We start from the raw sequence: 22107 nt of genomic DNA on the forward strand, positions 1-22107 counted from the left end.
TCCTAACATGCTATACATGACTGTAATAAGATATGACCTGTAACCACCAGCATACCTTACCACCAGGGGTGCACTTGCAAGAGACAGGTATATAAGGACAGGTCTCCGCCAAATGCAACATTCCAAAGCTGTGAAGTAAAGGTGCAGGTCCAGAGTGACCTTGACTTCACTACATGCCTCGTGTGAATCTGTACTGAGGGGACAGGAATTTACAGCTGCTATTTCCTATTATCCAAACCACCGGTTTACCTTAAACGAATAAGGCAAATTCTGTTGACGGGGGCAGAAATCGCAACACATCGAAGTTAAGTGGTTTAACTATGTCAGCTGTGGCTCAGTGGGCAGCACTCTCTCCCGCCTCTGACACATTTCTTAACTAAAGACATTGTGAAGTTCTCTAATAAACACCTCTCTGCCCCTCTGGGGCATGACTACTCGATTTCCCCACAGTTGGCAATCGGCCTGAATTGAGAGTTCATCCTTGCGCCTATGAAACGGTTTAAATTCCTCAGGGCATGCCCCTTACATGCTTGCCCAGTCCCCATTCAGGACACATTTCTTAACTAAAGACAGTAGCGGGTCTTTACTTGTCCAGACTTTAATCTGACGGGCTGTCACAGGTGATCCTTCGCTTTCGAAAGCTTCAACAGCCATGACCATCTCTGCATCATGCTCAGTTGCCCCTCAGTGGTGGCTAGTGGGAGCCTGCTGAGTGATTTGGCGCAGTTTTCAGTGCCCGGTCTGTGCCTAATTGTGTAATCATAGGCGGCTAACGTAAGTGCCCACTTCTGTACGCAGGCCGATGCATTCGCATTTATGGCTTTGTTGTCGGCCAAAAGGGATGTTAGCCGTTCGTGATCTGTCTCCAGCTCAAATTTCCTGCCAAACAGGTACTGGTGCATTTTTTTTAATTGCATATACACATGCTAGCACATCCTTTTCTACCATCCCGTCGCCCCTTTCTGCCTGGGACAGACTTCTGGAGGCATAAGCTACTGGCTGTAACTGACCATTGGCATTCACATGCTGCAACACACACCCGACCCCATAGTACGACGCATCGCACGTAAGAACAAGTTTCTTACACGGGTCATATAACGTTAACAGTTTGTTGGAGCAGAACAAGTTGAGTGCTCAATCAAAAGCCCTTTCCTGGCTGTCCCCCCAGACCCAATCGTGACCTTTGCGTCGGAGTACGTGTAGCGGCTCTAACTGCGTGCTCAATTTGGGAAGAAAGTTACCAAAATAGTTCAGGAGCCCCAGGAACGAACGCAGCTCCGACATGTTACAGGGTCTGGGTGCTCTCTGGATCGCTTCAGTTTTGGACGCAGTAGATCTGATCCTGCCTGCTGCTACCCTCCTCCCCAGGAATTCTACCTCTGGAGCCAAGAAGACGCACTTTGCCTTTTTCAGTCACAGCCCTACCCGGTCCAGTCTGCGTAGCATCTCCTCCAGGTTGTGGAGGTGTTCTTCAGTATCGTGACCCGTGATGAGGATGTCGTCTTGAAAAACCACCGTCCTTGGAATTGACTTGAGGAGGCTTTCCATATTTCGCTGAAAGATTGCGGCGGCCGAACGAATCCCGAACGGACATCTGTTATACTTAAACAACCCCTTGTGTGTCGTGATGGTGGTCAGCTTCTTCGACTCACTCGCCAGCTCCTGGGTCATGTAAGCTGAGGTCAGGTCCAATTTTGAAAAAAGTTTGTCACCGGATAGCGTTGCAAAGAGGTCCTCCGCTCTCGGTAGCGGGTACTGGTCTTGGAGTGACACCCGATTGATGGTGGCCTTGTAATCGGCACATATCCTGACCGACCCATCCACCTTGAGCACCGGCATGATTGGGCTCGCCCAGCCACTGAATTCGACTGGCGAGATGATGCCTTCCCTCAGCAGCCAGTCCAATTCGCATTCTATCTTTTCCCGCATCACGCACGGCACCGCTCTGGCCTTGTGGTGTACTGGCCTGGCATCCAGGTTTAAGTGAATTACTACCTTGGCCCCCATGAAAGTGCTGATGCCGGGTTGAAATAATGAGTCAAATTTGTCCAGGACCTGTGAGTATGATACTCGCTCCACAGAAGAAATTGCATTGACATCGCCCCATTTCCAGTTCATGACAGCAAGCCAACTCCTCCCCAGTAGTGCGGGACCGTCCCCCAGGACAATCCAGAGTGACAACCTGTTCTCCGAATTTTTGTGGGTCACGACTACCGTGGCACTGCCTAGCACCGGAATGATCTCCTTTATATATGTCCGTAGTTGTGCGTCAATCGGCAATAATTTTGGCCTCCTGGTCTTGGACACCCACAACCTTTCGAACTGTTTGATATTCAGCAGGGACTGGCTGGCCCCCGTGTCCAGCTCCATTAATACTGGGATGCCATTGAGGAGCACTTTCACCATTATCGGTGGCGTCCTGGTATATGAACTATATATGTGCTCCACATGAACTCGCTAAACTTCAGCTTCCAGCAATTTCCTCCAGTATTCATTTGGCCTCGTAGGGCTTACATCGGGCCCGTCCTCCTCGTACTTCAACCTGGCTGCAGGCTTCCTGCACATATGCGCCAAGTGACTGCTGACGTTGCAGTTTCTGCAGGTATATTGCTGATACCTGCAAGCTCTGGCTGGGTGTTTGCCTCCACACCTCCAGCATGAGCTGGAGGCCCCATTGTTGGAAACAAAAGGTCCATTACCAGTCGATCGTCTCTGACTGTCTCTGTAACTGTCCTTAAGCGCACCATTAACAGGTGTGGATGGCCCCATTACTGACCACATTGTCCATAGCGATGGCATGAATCGCCGTTCAGCTAGCCATTGTCTCTTTGAATTCCCCCTTTGGGTTCGACTACATGCTGGGGCATGTCGGATTGTCCTTGTCTGCCTAGAGAACTGTGTGCCACGTTAACAATGTTGACTCCCTGGTCGCATTTGAGCCAAGATTTTTGTCATACATCATTCTGGTCTCTTCCTCCCCTGAGATCAATGTCTGGGCTATCATAGCCGCCGCTTCCAAGGTCAAGTCTTTGGTCTCAATCAGTTTCCTGAAAACCCCAGCATGCCCGATGTTCTCAATAAAAAAGTCTTGCAGCATCTCTGCTCTGCATGCATCTATGAACTTACATAGGCTCGCCAGTCGCCGGAGATCTGCCACGAAGTCTGGAGCGCTTTGCCCTTCTCGCTGCCAGTGCGTATAAAACTGGTGTCTCGCCATGTGCATGCTGCTCGCCGGTTTAAGGTGTTCCCCGATTAACTTACTGAGCTCTTCGAACGTCTTGTCCACCGGCTTCTCTGGCGCTAGAAGATCCTTCATCAGGGAATATGTTCTGGATCCACAAACCGTCAGGAGATGAGCCCTGCGTTTGTCAGCCGAATGCTGTCCCAACCATTCCTTAGTGACAAAACTTTGCTGTAGTCTCGCAATAAAGTCGTCCAATCATCACCAACACAGTACCTCTCTTCTGTGATGCTAGTGGCCATGCTCGCGTGGTTTAAATCCCAGTTTCTCGTCGCCAATGATATGTCCTTACTATACAGTATAAATGCACACGAGGCCCATACTTGAGAGAAGGTCACTCTGTGACCAGCTACCTTTATTACCAAGACCTCAAGTGATGAAGGTGGGTGGAGCTTCCCCTTTTATACCTGAAAGTCCAGGTTAGGAGTGTCTCCCACAAGTTCACCCCCTTGTGGTCAATGTTCTCAAGGTGTACAACTTAGGTCAGCTTATACATGGGTTGCAATGATAGTTGAATACATGACAGGTTCAAGTCCCACTCCAGGGACTTGAGCACGTAAATCTAGACTGACACTCCAGTGCAGTACTGAGGGAGTGCTACACCGTCAGAGGTGCCGTCTTTCGGATGAGACGTTAAACCATGGCAATATTCAAAGACCAGCAGGAGTGCTATCCCTGGTGTCCTGGCCAATATTTATCCCTCAATCGACATAACAAAAACAGATGATCTGGTGATTATCACATTGCTGTTTGTGGGAGCTTGCTGTGTGCAAATTGGCTGTTGCGTTTCCCATATTACGACAGTGACTGCACTCCAAAAGTATATAAAGCGCTTTGAGACATCCGGTGGTCGTGAAAGGCGCTTTATAAATGCAAGTCTTTCTTTTTACCGATAACCCATGGTTCATATGATCTCCTGGACTGGTTTCGATCGCCCGAAGCGGAGGGTCGGAGAGGAATTTTACAGAGTATTTTTCCCCTTAAAGCCTTGGGTGTATTCTCTGTTAGTTTTGCCTCTCCCAGGAGATTACATGGTTGTGGGGACGGAGTGGGGCTGGTTGGGAGTGTCTGGTCACGATGCTCCAGGCATCATGAGTGGGGGGAAGGCTTGATGGACCAGCTGGTCTTTTCCACTTTCGTAAGTTTATATGTATTTATTAAATGGGATTCTGTGATTGCGGCCTACATTCTGGACCTTGCATTTCACAATTCTGGCTGGTTTTCTGTCGAAACCACGAACCCCAGGGGCTTAACCATAGCCTCCCGAATCTGATTCCCAGTTTGCGCTGCGATGGGTAATTTCAGCCGGTGCAGCTGGCCTCAATGCTACATTTGGCCTCAACACTTGAGAAGGGAACTAATCCATTTGGTTGTGGCATTCTTGAACCCTACCCCTGCTGGGATATCAGACAAGGGCGGTGTCGGAGTTATGTAGGATTCCTTCCGTGCTTGAATAGCCTACAGATATAGAATGGACGCTGTGGCGAGGCAGCCATGGCACCATATCCCAGCAAGAGGGGGCGGGATAGAAATTCATCTCGGGCGCCAGCGCAGAACTGGCAGTATGGCGTGAGCAGGCGGTTTTACGTCTGTTTTATGTCCTGCCCCATATTCAGTTTGACCAAAGTCAATGGAACTGAACATAGGGCAGGGTGTCTAAAGTACAGCCAGAGCGCTACTGTCCGCTTTACCCCACTGCCCGAGCCGACGTTCTGCATAAGAACATAAGAAATAGGAGCAGGAGTAGGCCATTGGGCCCCTCGAGCCTGCTCTGCCATTCAATAAGATCGTGGCTGATCTGATCATGGACTCGGCTCCACTTCCCTGCCTACTCCCCATAACCCTTTACTCCCTTATCGCTCAAAAATCTGTCTATCTCCAGCTTAAATATATTCAATGACCCAGCCTCCACAGCTCTCTGGGGCAGAAAACTCCACAGATTTATTTTGAGAGAAGAAATTTCTCCTCATCTCAGTTTTCAATGGCTGACCTCTTATTCTTAAACTATGCCCCCTTGTTCTAGATTCCCGCAGGAGTGGAAATATCCTCTCTGCATGGAACTTGTCGAGCCCCTTCAGTATCTTATATGTTTCAATAATGTGTTTTACCCCAAGTGTCTTTCAGAGAGACAGCAGGAAACAATGGAAAACAGAAAGCTTCTGGAAATCGACCTCCCGCTCGGCAGCTGCCGGTACAGGAGAGGCTTGTTTATCAGGTGGGCAGGTGCAGGATGTGAGGGAGAGGTCTCAGCCAATATTTGGATATGTGCGCAGCTGCCTACTGAAGCTGCTTTGGGAAAATGTTATTGTACCTCATACACAAGCACCAAATTTCCAATACCGAGCTGGGATTTTATTCTAAAATAAACCGCGCTCTCAATCGCGTCATCACTGGCACTGTGGCCCACCCAGTGCCAGACAATAGTGGGAGGTTCAGTCACAAAGCAAAGCATCAACTTCCAGCTGAATCAGTTTCTCCAGCTCGGGTCTCTCTTACTTGAGCACAATTTGTAATCATTAAAGGAACTTACCCTGTGGTTGGTGAGATGATGCTTCATAAAAGAAAGAGAGAAAGAAGAGAAAGAAGAGAAAGAAAAGAAGAGAAAGAAGAGAAAGGAGAGGAAGGAAGGAAGGAAGGAAGAAAGAAAGACTAAGGTCTGCCTTCTCAGGTGGACATAAAAGATTCCATGGTAAAGAAGAGCAGGGGAGTTATCCCCGGTGTCCTGGCCAATATTTATCCCTCAACCAACATCACTAAAACAGAATGTCTGATAATTATCACACTGCGTTTGTGGGAGCTTGCTGTGTACAAAATGGCTGCCGTGTTTCTTCCATTGCAACAGTGTCTGCATTCCAAAAGTACTTCATTGATTGTAACGCGCTTTGGGACATCCTGAGGTCCTGAAAGGTGCTATAGAAATGCAAGTACTTTCTTTCTTTTCAAGTTCTCTGCACTTTTTATGAAAAATCCCCTTTGCTTAATTTTTTTTCTGCTAGGCCACACGAGGGATATCAATGGTGAGGAACCGCACATCACAAAGCGGTTTCCATTGCAAACTGCAAGACGGGTGGGGGCGGGGGGGAAAGAGAGGCAGCTCTAGATAGGCCTGAATTCAGGAGATCCGCAGTACAGGCCGAGAAATTTGCATCCCTAAGTTCTCAGCTCCGGAGCGGTGCTCAGGCTAGTTTTAAATTGCCTTCCCTTCCCGCCCCCTCCCCAGCTCTTCGGTATGGAGGCTTTCTGGGACATGTTGTTGTCTTGGCATCATTAGGCCTCCTTGGCAAGGAAGGAAATGCCACTTGAGGGTATCCACGGCGAAGGGAAAACCAACGCTTTATATTTAGGGAAACGTCCAATAATTACCTGATAAGCGGACGATTTTCTTCTCTGAAAAGAGGAAGTATTTTAAAGTGAAAAATATTCACCCTCTACCTTTGATTGGGTAGAAACTGATAATCTACAAAGGAACTGTATTGGATCTTGGAGGATCTATGAATACCCACCCCCCCTCCCCCCACCCACAGGCATCACTACAAATAATGTTCACAAAATGACGCGAGTGGGAAATGAGATGAGTTATGAGGTATGGAGATGGAAAACGGCAATGAATAAGGACTGTTGTCTTCTAATAAGGTCTGTTCCCAGTAATTACTCCGACAGAATTTGATCAACCAAGGCTAAGTATCTTCATATGAAGGGGATCGGATGAAATTAGTCCTGATGTAATAAGTACCATTTGTCAGCATTAGCGAGAGGTGCTGACAGCTCCTGCCATCTCCGTAGCAACGGGGGGTTCATACATCGCTGTGGAAACAAGCCATAGCCTCCGAGATGCTGCGCTAAAAGGTTAGCAGCTAGGCTTGTTTGAATAATCAAATAAAAGTTATTGGGTTGCCACAATCAGCTCCTTTATTTAAAAGAAAACTGGTCAAAGTTGGTAAGATTATCACAAAACAGGATTAAACTAGTCTGCTTCATAACATTATGGTAGGCCACAGGTTACCACATGACCAAATAAGCCAATGGGAATGTGAAAATAGCCAATTATTTCATGATGAGACTGCCTTCCTCTGGGGCAGCCGGCAACGATATTACAAGTGCCTTTTAGAGATGGCTGGCAGTGTGTAATGAGGAGTTAGAAAAATTCCATGAACTGAGATTGCGGGACTACTGACCGAGGAAATGTGGCTAATTTTCCTCTCCCCCTCCCTTTTACTAACCTAATCGGATTTACTGAGGGAACACTGCACTGTCTGAGATGCCAGCTTGCAGGTGAGACATTAAAAATGGAGGCCCTGTACACCTACTTTCGTCGGTTCAGGTGGAAAGTTAAGATCCACTGACACTATTCGGAGAAGAGGAGGCCTGTCCTGGTAAATAATCCTTACTTGACCCATGCCACCCAGAAAAGCTGATCAACTGGTTGCTCATTGCATTGCTGTCTGTCGATCAAAATGGATGCCACATTTGGCTACTTACCAATTGTGACTGCAGTTTGGAGCAATTCATTGCATATCAAGCGCTTTGAGATGTTTCTGAGAGGCGTGACAAAGTGCTATATAAATGCAAATCATGTCTTTCCTTCATTGGTGCCCCTGTCATGACCAGAATGTGGCTTGTTGCCCCATGGAGAAGGAACCATGCCATAGAATGCATAAGATTTGGCATTGTCACCAATCTATCAAAGCGATCTGTCCTGAAAGAATACCATCTTCATCCATACACATTTGTAAAATCACAATGCAGTAGACACGGCATCTGCTGCAGCCTCAACTACTACTGCAATGCAGTTTTCAAAGCGCCGATTAGTTTGTTTTTTCCTCCAGACTTTCGAAAAATAAATTGTACAGGCACATGTTGATGACATAATCAGAAGATAGAGATAGATGGGGAAGGACATTCGTGACAGGACCTACAGTCTGCCGGACGCACCATCCATCTTTCTTTTGAGTGATTCCATGGTTTTTATCTCCACTGGATGTTGACACCACATGCCAGTCGCTCAGTGTGTCTGGAACGCTCTGATATCAGCCCCTTCGGCTGCCCATTCACTCTCTCCCTTTTTGCGTGTTAGCCAATGACCAATTTCACCCAGTCCTCTGATGCTAGGAATATGCCTCATCATACAGCACAGAAGGAGGCAAATCTCACTTCCCATTGTCACAATTTTTGGTCATGCTTTTCAGGCAACATTTAATATTATAAGATGCTGCGTCAAAACTTCCCATTGAATTTTTCTGTCACTGATCATGATGGAATTACAGGCTCTGGCCACCAGGTGGCTCTATAGATTGGGTTTCTGAAATCTGTCTCACATAACTCCGTCGTCATGTATAAAACCCAGACCATAACTTCAGGATTTAGCGCATGCGCAGATAAACACGGATATCTAGACATTGTGGTCAGTCATTCCCTGCTTCACTACAGGTTACCCTGTGGAATTCCCCAGAGCTGAAATCAATTCAACACTGAACTGACGAAACCTCCCCCTATTATGCTGGAATATCGCTGTTAAACCCCCACCCGCATCCCAGCCCCGCCCCCGCCCCCGCCCCCCAACCCCCACCGAAAGTTAAGCCTTGTTGAAAGAGATGTAACTGGGTTTTTAACAGCGTACTGACTGATGAATAACCATTCTGGCCCTGAAAAACTAATTTTAGATTTGTGGAATGTAAATTTTTCCATTAACATGATAAGCACTGCATGGCTTTTAATATAATATATTATATTTGTTTATGATATTTCAGCTTCTACCTTAATCCTACGTGTATGTTCCAATCTTTATTTTTGTTCTCTGCAAAATTTATAAAAAGTAAATTAGAATCTGTGCACTTTACTTCCTGGTTTGCTGTCTGTGAGAATTGTTTAACGTGATTGGCTGCTCAGCCTGCTTGATGACATCACTGTTGTTGGATGCTGGAGATACGCTTGATTTGGTGCCACATTCAAACTAATGTCGGGAGAGCTGGAATGCACACCACAGAGATCACTAGATCTTTGTGGGCAGGTTTCTTTCAGGTCAGTGGCAAGTGATGTCGCTTCACCGCTGACTGCAAATTCCGGGCCCTTGTGTTCATCAACTGACTCTGAGCAGTGCCACATGCAATTTACTAGCAATATAATTAATACAGTACAGTTAGTGCAAATTTTGTATCCATCACACAAGTATCACAATCAAATCTCAGTCTTAGAATTCAAAAAGGTATAAAAATTCTTGCATTTATATAGTGCCTTTTGTGACCTCTGCTCATTTCAAAGCGCTTTACAATCAATGAAGTTGTTCTGAAATGTAGCCATTGTTTTAGTAATTATGAAACAAAACAATTTGCAATGTACAGAAAAACATCCCAGCAACAAATGATACCCGACAGTAATAGTCTTGTAATTGACCTCACCAGTCTCACTTTAAAAAAATACCCCAAACAAAGCCAAGGTTTGAGATTGCAGTTTGCACAACAATAAAACTCTGAATGACCTCACCCAGTGGTTACTTAACAGCAGTTAGACTTTGCAGCCATAAATTGGCACCTTAGCAGCAATAATATATTTTGCATTGCACAGTACAATGCTTTTGTCTTTATAAAACAGCATAAACCAACAACAACTGATGTTTATATAAGCACCTTTAATGTAGTAAAACGTCCCAAGGCGCTTCACAGGAGTGTTAAAAGACAAAAGTATTTGACACCGAGCCACATAGGACAAATTAGGGCTGATGAACAAAAGCTTGATTAAAGAGGTAGGTTTTAAGGACGGTCTTAAAGGAGGAAAGAGAGGTAGAGAGGTGGAGGGTTTGAGGGAGGGAGTTCCAGAGCGTAGGGCCTTGGCAGCTGAAGGCTACCAATGGTTGAACGATTATAATCAGGGATGCTCAAGAGGCCAGAATTTGAGGAGCGCAGATATCTCGGAGGGTTGTGGGGCTGGAGGAGATTACGGAGATAGGGAAGGGCGAGGCCACGGAGGGATTTGAAAACAAGAATGAGAATTTGAAAACCAAATTACATGCGAAATTGAAATGACCTTAACTGACACGAGCCAGAATGTCTGCAACTCCTGACGGATCTAACCAATCACACTGAAAAATATAAAATGGACGCCAGAGGAGTGAAATTCCCCTATTCTGTGCCTCACATTAGCGCCTCTGGAGGGCGCCAACGGGGAGCGAAACTGTTTTTGCCCGGGGTGGGGGATGCAACCGGCTCCTGCGAAATTGTGTAAAAGGAAATGGAGGGCGCAACACTGCGCTCCACTTCCTGTGAGGGGGCGTTAACCGCAATTTTGCAACCGGGGCGTGACTTCCGCTCCGGGTGCTGAAGGTCCCGCCTCCTCTCGGTTACCGCATCCAAATGGGGCGTAACCCAGCTTCGCCCCCCCGCCCAGGATTCTGGTGTATAAAGTAATTAAACTCTCACCCAGTGCTACGTTATATGCAGTTTGAAACCTTAAAGTGGCACAGCTTCACCTTACCATTGGAACAATTGTGAATGAAGGGCTTGCATTTCCATCGCCCTCCCGGCACACACCCAGCACAGCTCCAGTCGGAGTGCAGGGAAACTGCTGAGCAACTAGCCGGTCCTGCACTGTCAGAACATGAGGGATGCAAACACTATCCGCCCTTTAAAGAGACACCCATGGGGCCGAGGGTGGCGTTCATTACGATGGGAAGTCCTCAGTCTCATAGGAACCCATCATAACTTTGGAGGCAGGCAGACCAACTAGCTTCCTGAATGGCAGGTGGGCCCTGAGAGAGGGGAGGGGGGAGTCCAGGCTGGGATAATGGCTTAAACCCCTGATGATTGAAGGATACTGCTCTACAAAGGTAATCATCTGATAAGTGATTTTTTTGAGGGTGGAGGGGGTTGTGTATCCTGCACTGCCCCTCCCTGGAACAGACAAGTCTGGCCAAACTTTCTGGCCTGTGGGGCAAAGCATTTGCCTGAGATGCTTTCCAGTGGCACAGGCACCCACCAGCCTCAGACTAATTAGATGCATGTCACTGACCCCATATACTTTGACTCCACTGGATATAATCCTCGAATAAGTGCCAGGATCGTAACCCTTGGCACATGCAGATGTCACACTCTAGATATACTACTCCAGATGTCACACCACAGCTGTCACACTCTAGATGTCACACTCCAGGTGTCAAACTCTAGGTGTCACACTCCAGGTGTTACACGCTAGTTGTCATACTCCAGGTGTCACACGCTAGGTGTCATACTCCAGGTGTCATACTCCAGGTGTCACACTCCAGGTGGTCACATGATGTTACACTCCAGGTGTTACACTCCAGGTATCACACTCCAGGTGTCACAATCCAGGTGTCACAATCCAGGTGTCACAATCCAGGTGTCACACTCTGTTATAAAATACAAATAAATTGTAAAATGCTGTAAGTTCCTGATTCACAGACTGAAATTTTACAAACATGTTCCCATCTGTAAAGTTCTTTGTCTGAATGATAATTAATCTACGATTGACCTGAGCCAGTGTTTACTTAACAGCAACTAGATTTCATGGCTATAAAGGGACACAGTTTCTTATTGTCAGAAAAATATGTTGTGGTATAACAAGCCTGTCCTTAGAAACCAGCAAATCATCTGCATCAGGTGATCCGATTGGGTATTAAAAGTCTTCTGGTTGGTTACATTTCTCAGGAAACAATCAAAAAAACACCACAATTATCCACTTATCTTTGAGCCAATCAAAAAGTACTTATCTACTATCCATTTACTTCAGTGTCTCTTACCACATTTCTCACAAATGTCTGTCGTAGCTCTCGACTCACCGTGAGCAATGCCAGGGGAGATCGGCTAGTGTACATTGTTAGGTTTGTGACCGGTCTAACTCTTTCTGGCTATAAAGTTAATTCCTAATGTTGACAGCTCTCAATATGACAGGGTAAAGCCTCTCACGACCAAAGAGCCAACCAACTCGCACTGTCCGGACTCACACATGAAGAACGGCCATTTAAGAGTAGTTCCAGAGGGCGACTCAGGGGCCACCCAGCATCAGTCATTACTTGCAGATAAAGGCGTCAAAAACTGGGGCAGAAATATGACCAGCTTCAGGGGAGGGGAGTGCAAGAGTGTGTTCTGTTTAACTTGAATTTCTACAGGGGCATAAGCGGCGAGACTGCTTTAAGATTTTCGGCAGCTGTGGGTTCTGGCAACAAGTGGCATGTACAAGGCCTGCAAGTTGTCTGCATTTAGTATTTCCTTCTTTGCTGTGGGATTTTCATCACTAGCATTACTTCGCTGACAAGCCAACCCATTGTTTCATTACCATCAAAATGTACGTTGTTTGGGAAAATTGCTCTGGCACAATATCCACTGGGAGCCTGGTGCATTCCTACTTACACTGTCACCGGATTACAGTCGGTGGCGAAATCTTGAGGCCCCAAAGATTTAGATGATATTGAAAATATAATTACAGCAGAGTAGTTAATTTAGTCAGAGTCGACTGCACAGAAAAGAGATTCTACCACAAGGGAGGAGATCTTTAGGCTGTCAGGAGCTATGGCACTCCATTTTTAGCACAGTCAACCATCGCTGCGATAATTTGGGGGAGGGGAGTCTTTCCACCCCTTCAGCTACACATTTGTATTTTGACAGCAGCGAAATAGCGAATCACAGCATGGATTAATGTTACAGGAATTTGCAACACTTCTGTAACAGAACAAAAAACTGGTTGCACTTTATGCGGGGAAATTATACTCTTCCGGTGGAGTGACGAGTATGTGGGATAGAATTCCAGATAAAGCAGCTCATTCCCTGTTGATTAACAACATTAAATAGAATGAATATCTGCTTAAGGACAATTTTGAGGACTATAACAGTAGAGATGATTAATGTTGCATTGAACGTGATGGTTCCTGGGCTGTTGGGATCATGGGAATGGTATGATGAGGAAGTAAGATTAAATAGGGGAAGCTACAAAATGGCTGTGGGTGAAGCACCGATCTCCAGTTTCATTGTTCAACAGCTAGGTGACCACTGCAAGAGTGTGAAAGTACTGCTCAGAAACTGCAATTGCCTATTTCCCATCTAATAGCCCAAGACATGACACCTTCATGGGTTCTTTGCTTAAGAATTCAGAGCAACACATTGCTATAAAGAACTAGTTGGTTTATTAACAACAGTTTAATAATCACACTACACATTACCAGTTCATCCACTAGGCTCACAACTGCATACCTCATCGTGATGACCTAGACCCAATTGACTGAGGTTTTATTGAGTCTTGTGAACATCACGTGACTGGATAAACCACTCACAATGCAACAGCTCTACAAACCTGTGAGCATACCTCACGGGGCAGACATTGCAACATTCATTTTATCCACCTGACAATAGACTGAATAAACCATACCACAATTTGACCCCAAGTCTTTCTAGCCTCGAATCCAATACTCAACTAACTGAGTTACTCAATTATTACCATTCGCGAGGTTTGCTTTATTTACTTGCGAAGATGTGGGGATGTGTGGCGGGGCAGGGGCGGGGAGAATATAAAGAATCTTTACAAAAGCTTCCTTTGTAGATGAAATGTATTCGGTAGAGTCGATGATGGGACAGGTTTGTACATGGCTCCTGGAAGGAATGGGTTTGAAGAATTGAATGAGCTATTCCCTTTCCGTACTTTCTAATGCTCTTGATTCACAGTATTCCAAGAGTAACAGTGATGGATTTGCTTCAGAAAAGGACAGGAACCGATACTGCAAAGCCCAATGCAGAATGGCTGTGAAATGCCAGGATAAGAACATAAAAAATAGGAGCAGGAGTAGGCCATTTGGCCCCTCGAGCCTGCTCCACCATTCAATAAGATCATAACTGATCTGATCATGGACTCAGCTCCACTTCACTGCCCGCTCCCCATAAACCTTTAGTCCCTTATTGCTCAAAAATCTGTCTATCTCCGCCTTAAATATATTCAATGTCCCAGTCTCCACAGCTCTCTGGGGCAGAGAATTCCATAGATTTACAACCCTCTGAGATCAGAAATTTATCCTCACCTCAGTTTTAAATGGGTGGCCCCTTATTCTGAGACTATGTCTCCTAGTTTTAGTTTCCCCTATGAGTGTAAATATCCTCTCTGCATCCACCTTGTCAAGCCCCCTCATAATCTTATAAGTTTCAATAAGATCACCCTCTCATTCTTCTGAACTCCAATGTGTATGGGCCCAACCTATTCAATCTATCCTCATAAGTCAACCCCCTCATCGCCGGAATCAACCTAGTGAACCTTCTCTGAACAGCCTCCAATGCAAGTATATCCTTAAATACGGAGCCCAAAACTGTACGCAGTATTCCAGGTGTGGCTTCACCAATACTCTGTACGGTTGTAGCAGGACTTCTCTGCTTTTATATTCCATCCCCCTTGCAATAAAGGCCAACATTCCATTGCCTTCCTGATTACTTGCTGTACCTGCAAACTAACGTTGTGTGTTTCATGCACAAGGACCCCCAGGTCCCTCTGTACTGCAGCACTTTGCAATCTTTCTTCACTTAAATTAGAATTTGCTTTTCTATTATTTCTGGCAAAGTGGATAACCTCACATTTTTCCACATTATACTCCATCCTCCAAATGTTTGCCCACTCACTTAGCCTCTCTATATCCCTTTGCAGATTTTTTGTGTCCTCCTCACAATTTGCTTTCCCACCATTCTTTGTATCATCAGCAAACTTGGCTACATTACACTTGGTCCCTTCATCCAAGTCATTAATATAGGTTGTAAATAGTTGAGGCCCCAGCACCGATCCCTGCGACACCCCACTTGTTACTGTTTGCCAACCTGAAAATGACCCATTTATCCCGACTCTATGTTTTCTGTTCATTAGCCAATCCTCAATCCATGCTAATATAGTACCCCTATATTACATTTATATTATAGATGTAAACACATTGGATGAGAGCCAAATGGATGAAGGGATATTTTTAAGAAGCCATGTTGAACTACAACAATGTGGAACGATTCTCTGACCTATGCTCCCATCGAACACGCTTCCCGGCTGGGAGCACAAGATCGCTGAATAAACCCAACTTATTTACTAAACATATAACTGCCAGACTCATAAAAATCATTTACTAAAACTGTTCCTGAGGTAAAGAAAGGTGACCCATCTGATATTATATGGGTTAGAACTGTTACCTGTCTGTTGCGGGTTCCAATCCTACCCCAGAGACTTGAGCACATAATCAAGGACGTCGTTCGGCTGAGACATTAAACCAAGGCCCCGTCTGCCCTCTCGGGTGGACGTAAAACATCTCATGGCACTTTTCAAAGAGGAACAGGGGAGTTCTCCCTATGTCCTGGCCGATATTTATCCCTCAATCACAATGACTAAAAAACGGATTATCTCAGTGCTGTTTATGGGATCATGCTGTGTGCAATTTGGCTGCTGCATTCCCCACATTACAATAGTGGCTATACTTCAAAAGTGCTTCATTGGCTGTAAAGTGCTTTGAGGCATCCTTAAATGATGAAAGGCGCGATATAAATGCATATGTCTCCCATGCAACTCATGCATAGTATGCCAGATTAATGAATGTAAAGATTTACTGAGTGAACAGGCATAGCTGAATAACACAGTCGCTGCGTGTATCATATTGAAATAAATCCGTCCGTTCATGGTTATTAAGCCCACAAAGTGGAGCTCTTTCATACCACAACTGATGCAGTCACAATGGTGTGTGTTAGAATGTTAATTGAAACGTTGTTGTATAACACGTGCATTTATTGAAGATTCTGCAGCTGTTCTCAACATCCATGAAGGACAGGTTTAAGAACAAATCTGCTCTTCACGCTGCTTTTCACTAAAAATTCTATTAAAAGGGGAAGTGTGCTCTTCTGAATTGTTACATAATCCCAGGGGTTATCAAAGGAGATATCTCTGCACTTACTGGTGTCTCTCAATCACCCTGTGTTTTACGTTGCAATAGTGATGGTTGGAGCAGATGATCGATGTTAACTTTTTCCTCATGTGACATCAAGATGTTTCGCTGCAGCGACATTAGGAGTGGAGAGTCCTGCCTTCAGCCCATTGCCCCATGAATGGAGAGCATGCTTTGGGCCTATTGCCCCATGAATGGAGAGTCTTCTTTGGATCCATCAACCTATGAATGGAGAGCCTGCTTTGGACCCAGTTATAGGTTTGGTTCAGGAGGCTGGGCATTCAAGAAGCAAGTTACAGTGTTAAGAAAGTTGAGCGACTTCATGGTGCAACTGGCCCTTCACATGCACGGTGATTTCAGACTAACAGCAAAAGCTCCAAACTTTCCTCAGGATGGATATGTCAGGCTTTACATAACCTGGTGTGGACATGTGAAATGAACCACCACCTCGTTGCTCTGGGTTACTGAGAGTCCAGAAAAACTTTGGAGCGCTTCCTGAGTGTAAGTTATTCACTTGGTCGAATATCAAACTCAATATTCTCGCCAATTATATCTGTGGATTCTAGTGAGTCAGTGTAAACAACTTAGAGCATCCCAATTAATTGGAACATTACGCAATGGAAGAGGAAAACAAACCAGTTCTGATAAGAACTCTTATTAATATTTTCCATCAGTGTGATAACCAACACTATTTATAGAAGGCACTGGCAAACTTGTTTTCCAAGGGCTCAGGAATCTATCTGAGAGCCGTGATGTGGCATTACCCGATGGCAAGTTCTGCCTTTCTCAGAACCACCCTATTAGAGTTTGGACTGGGAAGTCTTTCAAGTTAGGAGTATGGTTGCAATTTAGCAATCTCAATTTTGAGGAAAGGGAGGGAGGTCTAGTGCTGAACAGATTCATTAACAAAAAAACACATTGTGAAATGACTTTTTACAAGTATTAACATGCTGAGCATAGTCGTATGACATTTGTTTACCTAGTATTTTAATGGAGGTGCTGCTCATTCATTCTAAGCTGGGTAACACCTCTCTTAAAAGGGAAGGCAAGGTCATTTAATATTAATACATTAACGGGGAATAATTGAGTAGCGGGAAATTGGGGTTACCGCTCCTGAAAGGAAGTGGCGCACAAAATAACGCACTCCAATTCCTCTCTGGGGCGCAGTGGGAGTGGGGTGCAGCGGGAGCAGGGCGCTGCGGGAGTGGGGTGCAGCGGGAGTGGGGTGCAGCGGGAGCTGGGTGCAGCGCTACGCACCGGACTGTATAGCGCTACCGTGTAGGAGGGGCTTGTTCCTTAATTAAAGGGAAGGGCCAAGTCGCATACCTTGCAGCAACAAAAGGGTCCTACCTGGACCGGTGAGTGGGGCTGCCGAGCCAACAGACCAGCATTCAGGCAGAGTGCCGGTCTGACCGATTGTGGCACGGACCCCCGCGTTCAAAGCACCAACGGGACGCAGAAAGAAATCGCAGCTTTTTTTTTTTGACAGCAGCGCACCTCTCCTTTAACCTGAGCCGCGCGAGCAGCCGACCACCTGGCACGCGTCCCCTAATGCTGTCGCTGTCATCGCCCGGAGCAGCTGCAGGGGGCCATACCCAATTTAGGGTCCGGGTCGCTAACAGGGCGCTGTGCATGGTGATGACGGTAGAGGTCACTAACAATATTCCAACAATGGATAGTCAAGGAGCTATAGAGGGGAAGGAACTTAATACAATCACAATCACTAAGGAGGTGGTACTCAGTAAGATAAGGGAACTAAAGGCGGATAAATCCCCTGGACCTGGTGGCTTGCATCCTAGGGTCTTAAGAAAAGTAGCAGCAGGGATTGTGGATGCATTGTTTGTAATTTACCAAAATTCCCTGAATTCTAGGGAGGTCCCAGCCAATTGGAAAACTGCAAATGTAACGCCCCTATTTAAAAAAGGAGGTAGGCAATAAACAGGAAACTATAGACCAGTTAGCCTAACATCTGTGGTTGGGAAAGTGTTGGAGTCCATTATTAAAGAAGCAGTAGCAGGACATTTGGAAAAGCAAAATTCGGTCAGGCAGAGTCAGCATGGATTTATGAAGGGGAAATCATGTTTGACAAATTTGCTGGAGTTCTTTGAGGATATAACGAATAAGGTGAATAAAGGGGAACCAGTGGATGTGGTGTATTTGGACTTCCAGAAGGCATTTGACAAGGTGCCACATAAAAGATTACTGCACAAGATAAAAGTTCACTGGATTGAGCAATATATTAGCATGGATAGAGGATTGGCTAACTAACAGAAAACAGAGAGTAGGGATAAATGGTTCATTTTCTGGTTGGCAATCAGTAACTAGTGGGGTGCCGCAGGGATCAGTGCTGGGACCACAACTATTTACACACTATATTAATGACTTGGAAGAAGGGACTGAATGTAACATAGCCAAGTTTGCTGATAATACAAAGATGGGAGGAAAAGCAATGTGTGAGGAGGACACAAGAAAATCTGCAAAAGGACATAGACAGGCTAAGTGAATGGGCAAAGATTTGGCAGATGGAGATAATGTTGGAAAGTGTGGTCATGCACTTTGGCAGAAAAAAAAATCAAAGAGCAAGTTATTATTTAAATGGAGAAAGATTGCAAAGTGCCGCAGTACAGCGGGACCTGGGGGTACTTGTGCATGAAACACAAAAGGTTAGTATGCAGGTACAGCAAGTGATCAGGAAGGCCAATGGAATCTTGGCCTTTATTGCAAAGGGGATGGAGTATAAAAGCAGAAATGTCTTGCTACAGTTATACAGGGTATTGGTGAGGCCACACCTGGAATACTGTGTGCACTTTTGGTTTCCATATTTACGAAAGGATATACTTGCTTTGGAGGCAGTTCAGAGAAGGTTCACTAGATTGATTCTGGGGATGAGGGGGTTGACTTATGAGGAAAGGTTGAGTAGGTTGGGCCTCTACTCATTGGAATTCAGAAGAATGGGAGGTGATCTTATCAAAACGTATAAAATTATGAGGGGGCTTGACAAGGTAGATCTAGTTTCCACTGATGGGGGAGACTAGAACTAGAGGGCATGATCTTAGAATAAGCGGCCGCCATTTAAAACAGAGATGAGGAGAAATTTCTTCTCTCAGAGGGTTGTAAATCTGTGGAATTTGCTGCCTCAAAGAGCTATGGAACCTGGGACATTGAATAAATTTAAGACAGAAATAGACAGTTTCTTAAACGAGAAGGGGATAAGGGGTTATGCGGAGCGGGCGGGGAAGTGGAGCTGAGTCCATGATCAGATTAGCCATGATCTTATTGAATGGCAGAGCAGGCTCGAGGGGCAGTATGGCCTACTCCTGCTCCTATTTCTTATGTTCTTATGTTTTTATGACGTCAGCATCGCCGGCACTGCGGAGCAGGGCGCTTCGGGTTAAACAGAATTTAGCTGGAGTCGTTAGCGACACTCGCCCGGTCGCCAAGTCGTTTCCGCCCCGTAAATGACCCGAATTTCTAAGCTTAAATGTTGGAAGCTAATATACACCCAGTGTGATTTAACGGTCTAAGCAACAGTGTTAGGTAAACATCCGAGAATGACGGGATGGGAAAAGACCCCATCCCACATAACTGTGATGCTCAGCGCATCACAATACAGACGCTCCCCATCCACCCAGCGCCGTGTAATCTCCTGATCCATATTCAGGAAAGTAATTGTTTTCCAACAACACGATTGTGGCAGATTCCAGCAGTCTCTTTAAGGACCGCTGGTTTGGCTGCAGTAGGCTGCAAAAAACTGACCACAGCATGCAAAACACATGGCGTGAGCCAATATGGGAATAGGGCCTCAATTAGGCCCTGCATTTGCATAGGAAACGGAACTAGTGATAGTTTCAAGCATGCAGCCTGGATGACTCTACATAAGAAATAGGAGCAGGAGTCGGCCATTAGGCCCCTCGAGTCTGCTCTGCCATTCAATAAGATCATGGTTGACTCTGGGGTACCCTTACTAATTTGACACGTTTCGACTCTCCTGGTGCGGAATGAGGGTGTAGCAATATCTAACATTTTGGACAAGGTTTGTAAAAATCAACTTTACTGGGGCAATATCATCTAGTGCTGTGTAAGATGTGGTTAAAAGGCCTATATGGTGATTTAATGGTGTTAGAGCATCACTGACTAGGTCTGGCATTGTGATTTTTAGAACACTAGCTTGGCCTCAACTAGAATTGTGTCCAATTCTGGGCACCACACTTTAGGAAGGATGTGAAGGCCTTCAAGCGGGTGCAGTAAAGATTTACGAGAATGATTCCAGGGATGAGGGACTTCAGTTATGTGGATAGGCTGGAGAAGCTGGGGTTGTTCACCTGAGAGCAGAGAAGGCGGAGAGGATTTCAAAATCATGAGGGGTCTAGACAGAGTAGATGGAGAGAAACTGTTCCCATTGGTAGATGGGTCGAGAACCAGAGGTTACAGAATTAAGGTGATTGGCAAAAGAACCAAAGGCAACATAAGAAAAAACATTTTTTACGCAGCAAGTGGATAGGATCTGGAATGCACTGTCTGAAAGGGTGATGGAGAAAAAAAAATTCCAAGACTACAGGGAAAGGGACTAGCTGAAATGCTTTTGCATAGAGCCGGCACGGGGCTCGACGGGCCAAGTGGCCTCCTTCTGTACTGTAACCATTCTATTAATTAGAGGGGAGTATTGGAAGATTTCTCTATTTCATCCTGAGGGATGGCAATCAGCACTCGAAAAAACAAGCGTTCTCTTGGGGCAGATAAAATGCATCATTTCATTCAACACAAATTCATTCTTGGGATGTGGACACACTGGCAAGGCAGGCATTTATTGTCCATCCCTAGTTGTCTTATTTAATACAACCGAGCAGCTCGCTTGTGTGCATCAGAGGGCGTGAGAGAGTGAGAGAGAGAGAGACTCTCTCTCCCCCGAGAGCGAGAGAGAGAGAGAGAGTGAGAGAGAGGGAAAGAGAGAGAGAGAGACTCTCTCCCCCTCACAACCCCCCGCCCCCCCGATAGAAAGAGAGACTCTCTCTCCCCCGCCACCACCCACCGATAGAGAGAGAGACTCTCTCTCCCCCGAGAGCATGAGAGAGAGTGAGAGAGGGAGAGAGAGAGAGAGAGAGAGAGAGACTCTCTCTCCCTCACAACCCCCCACCCCCCCGATAGAGAGAGAGACTCTCTCTCCCCTGCCACCACCCACTGATAGAGAGAGACTCTCTCCCCAGAGAGAGAGTGAGAGAGAGACTCTCTCCCCCCCGCCACCACCCACCGATAGAGAGAGAGAGAGAGAGAGAGAGAGAGAGAGAGAGAGAGAAAAAGAGTGAGAGACTCTCTCCCCCCCTTCACCATCCACCGACAGAGAGAGAGAGAGAGAGAGAGAGACTCTCTCCCCCCCGTCACGATCCACCGATAGAGAGAGAGAGAGAGAGAGTGAGAGAGAGACTCTCTCCCCCCGTCACCATCCACCGACAGAGAGAGAGAGAGAGAGAGAGAGACTATCTCCCCAGAGAGAGAGTGAGAGAGAGAGAGAGAGTGAGAGACTCTCTACCCCCCGTCACCATCCACCGATAGAGAGAGAGAGAGAGTGAGAGAGAGAGACTCTCTACCCCCCCCCCCGTCATCATCCACCGATAGAGAGAGAGAGAGAGTGAGGGAGAGAGAGAGACTCTCTCCCCCCCGCCACCATCCACCGATAGAGAGAGAGAGAGAGTGAGAGACTCTCTACCCCCCCATCACGATCCACCGATAGAGAGAGAGAGAGAGAGAGAGAGAGAGAGAGACTCTCTACCCCCCCGTCACCATCCACCGACAGAGAGAGAGTGAGAGTGAGAGAGAGACTCTCTCTCCCCGTCACCATCCATCGATAGAGAGAGAGAGTGAGAGAGAGTGAGAGAGAGACTCTCTACCCCCCGTCACCATCCACCTACAGAGAGAGAGAGAGTGAGAGAGAGACTCTCTACCCACCCGCCACCATCCACCGACAGAGAAAGAG

At 46.2% G+C, this 22107-nt stretch overlaps 1 protein-coding gene across 1 annotated transcript in view; it reads right to left on the reverse strand.

Annotated features, from left to right (window-relative positions):
• The window catches only part of LOC139276218 (cell adhesion molecule DSCAM), a 699015-nt gene that overhangs the window by 430957 nt on the left and 245951 nt on the right, over nt 1–22107 (reverse strand). The gene's annotated exons all lie outside the window — the stretch shown is intronic.

Source organism: Pristiophorus japonicus, chromosome 11, assembly GCF_044704955.1.
Source record: "Pristiophorus japonicus isolate sPriJap1 chromosome 11, sPriJap1.hap1, whole genome shotgun sequence".
NCBI classification, from domain to species: domain Eukaryota; kingdom Metazoa; phylum Chordata; class Chondrichthyes; family Pristiophoridae; genus Pristiophorus; species Pristiophorus japonicus.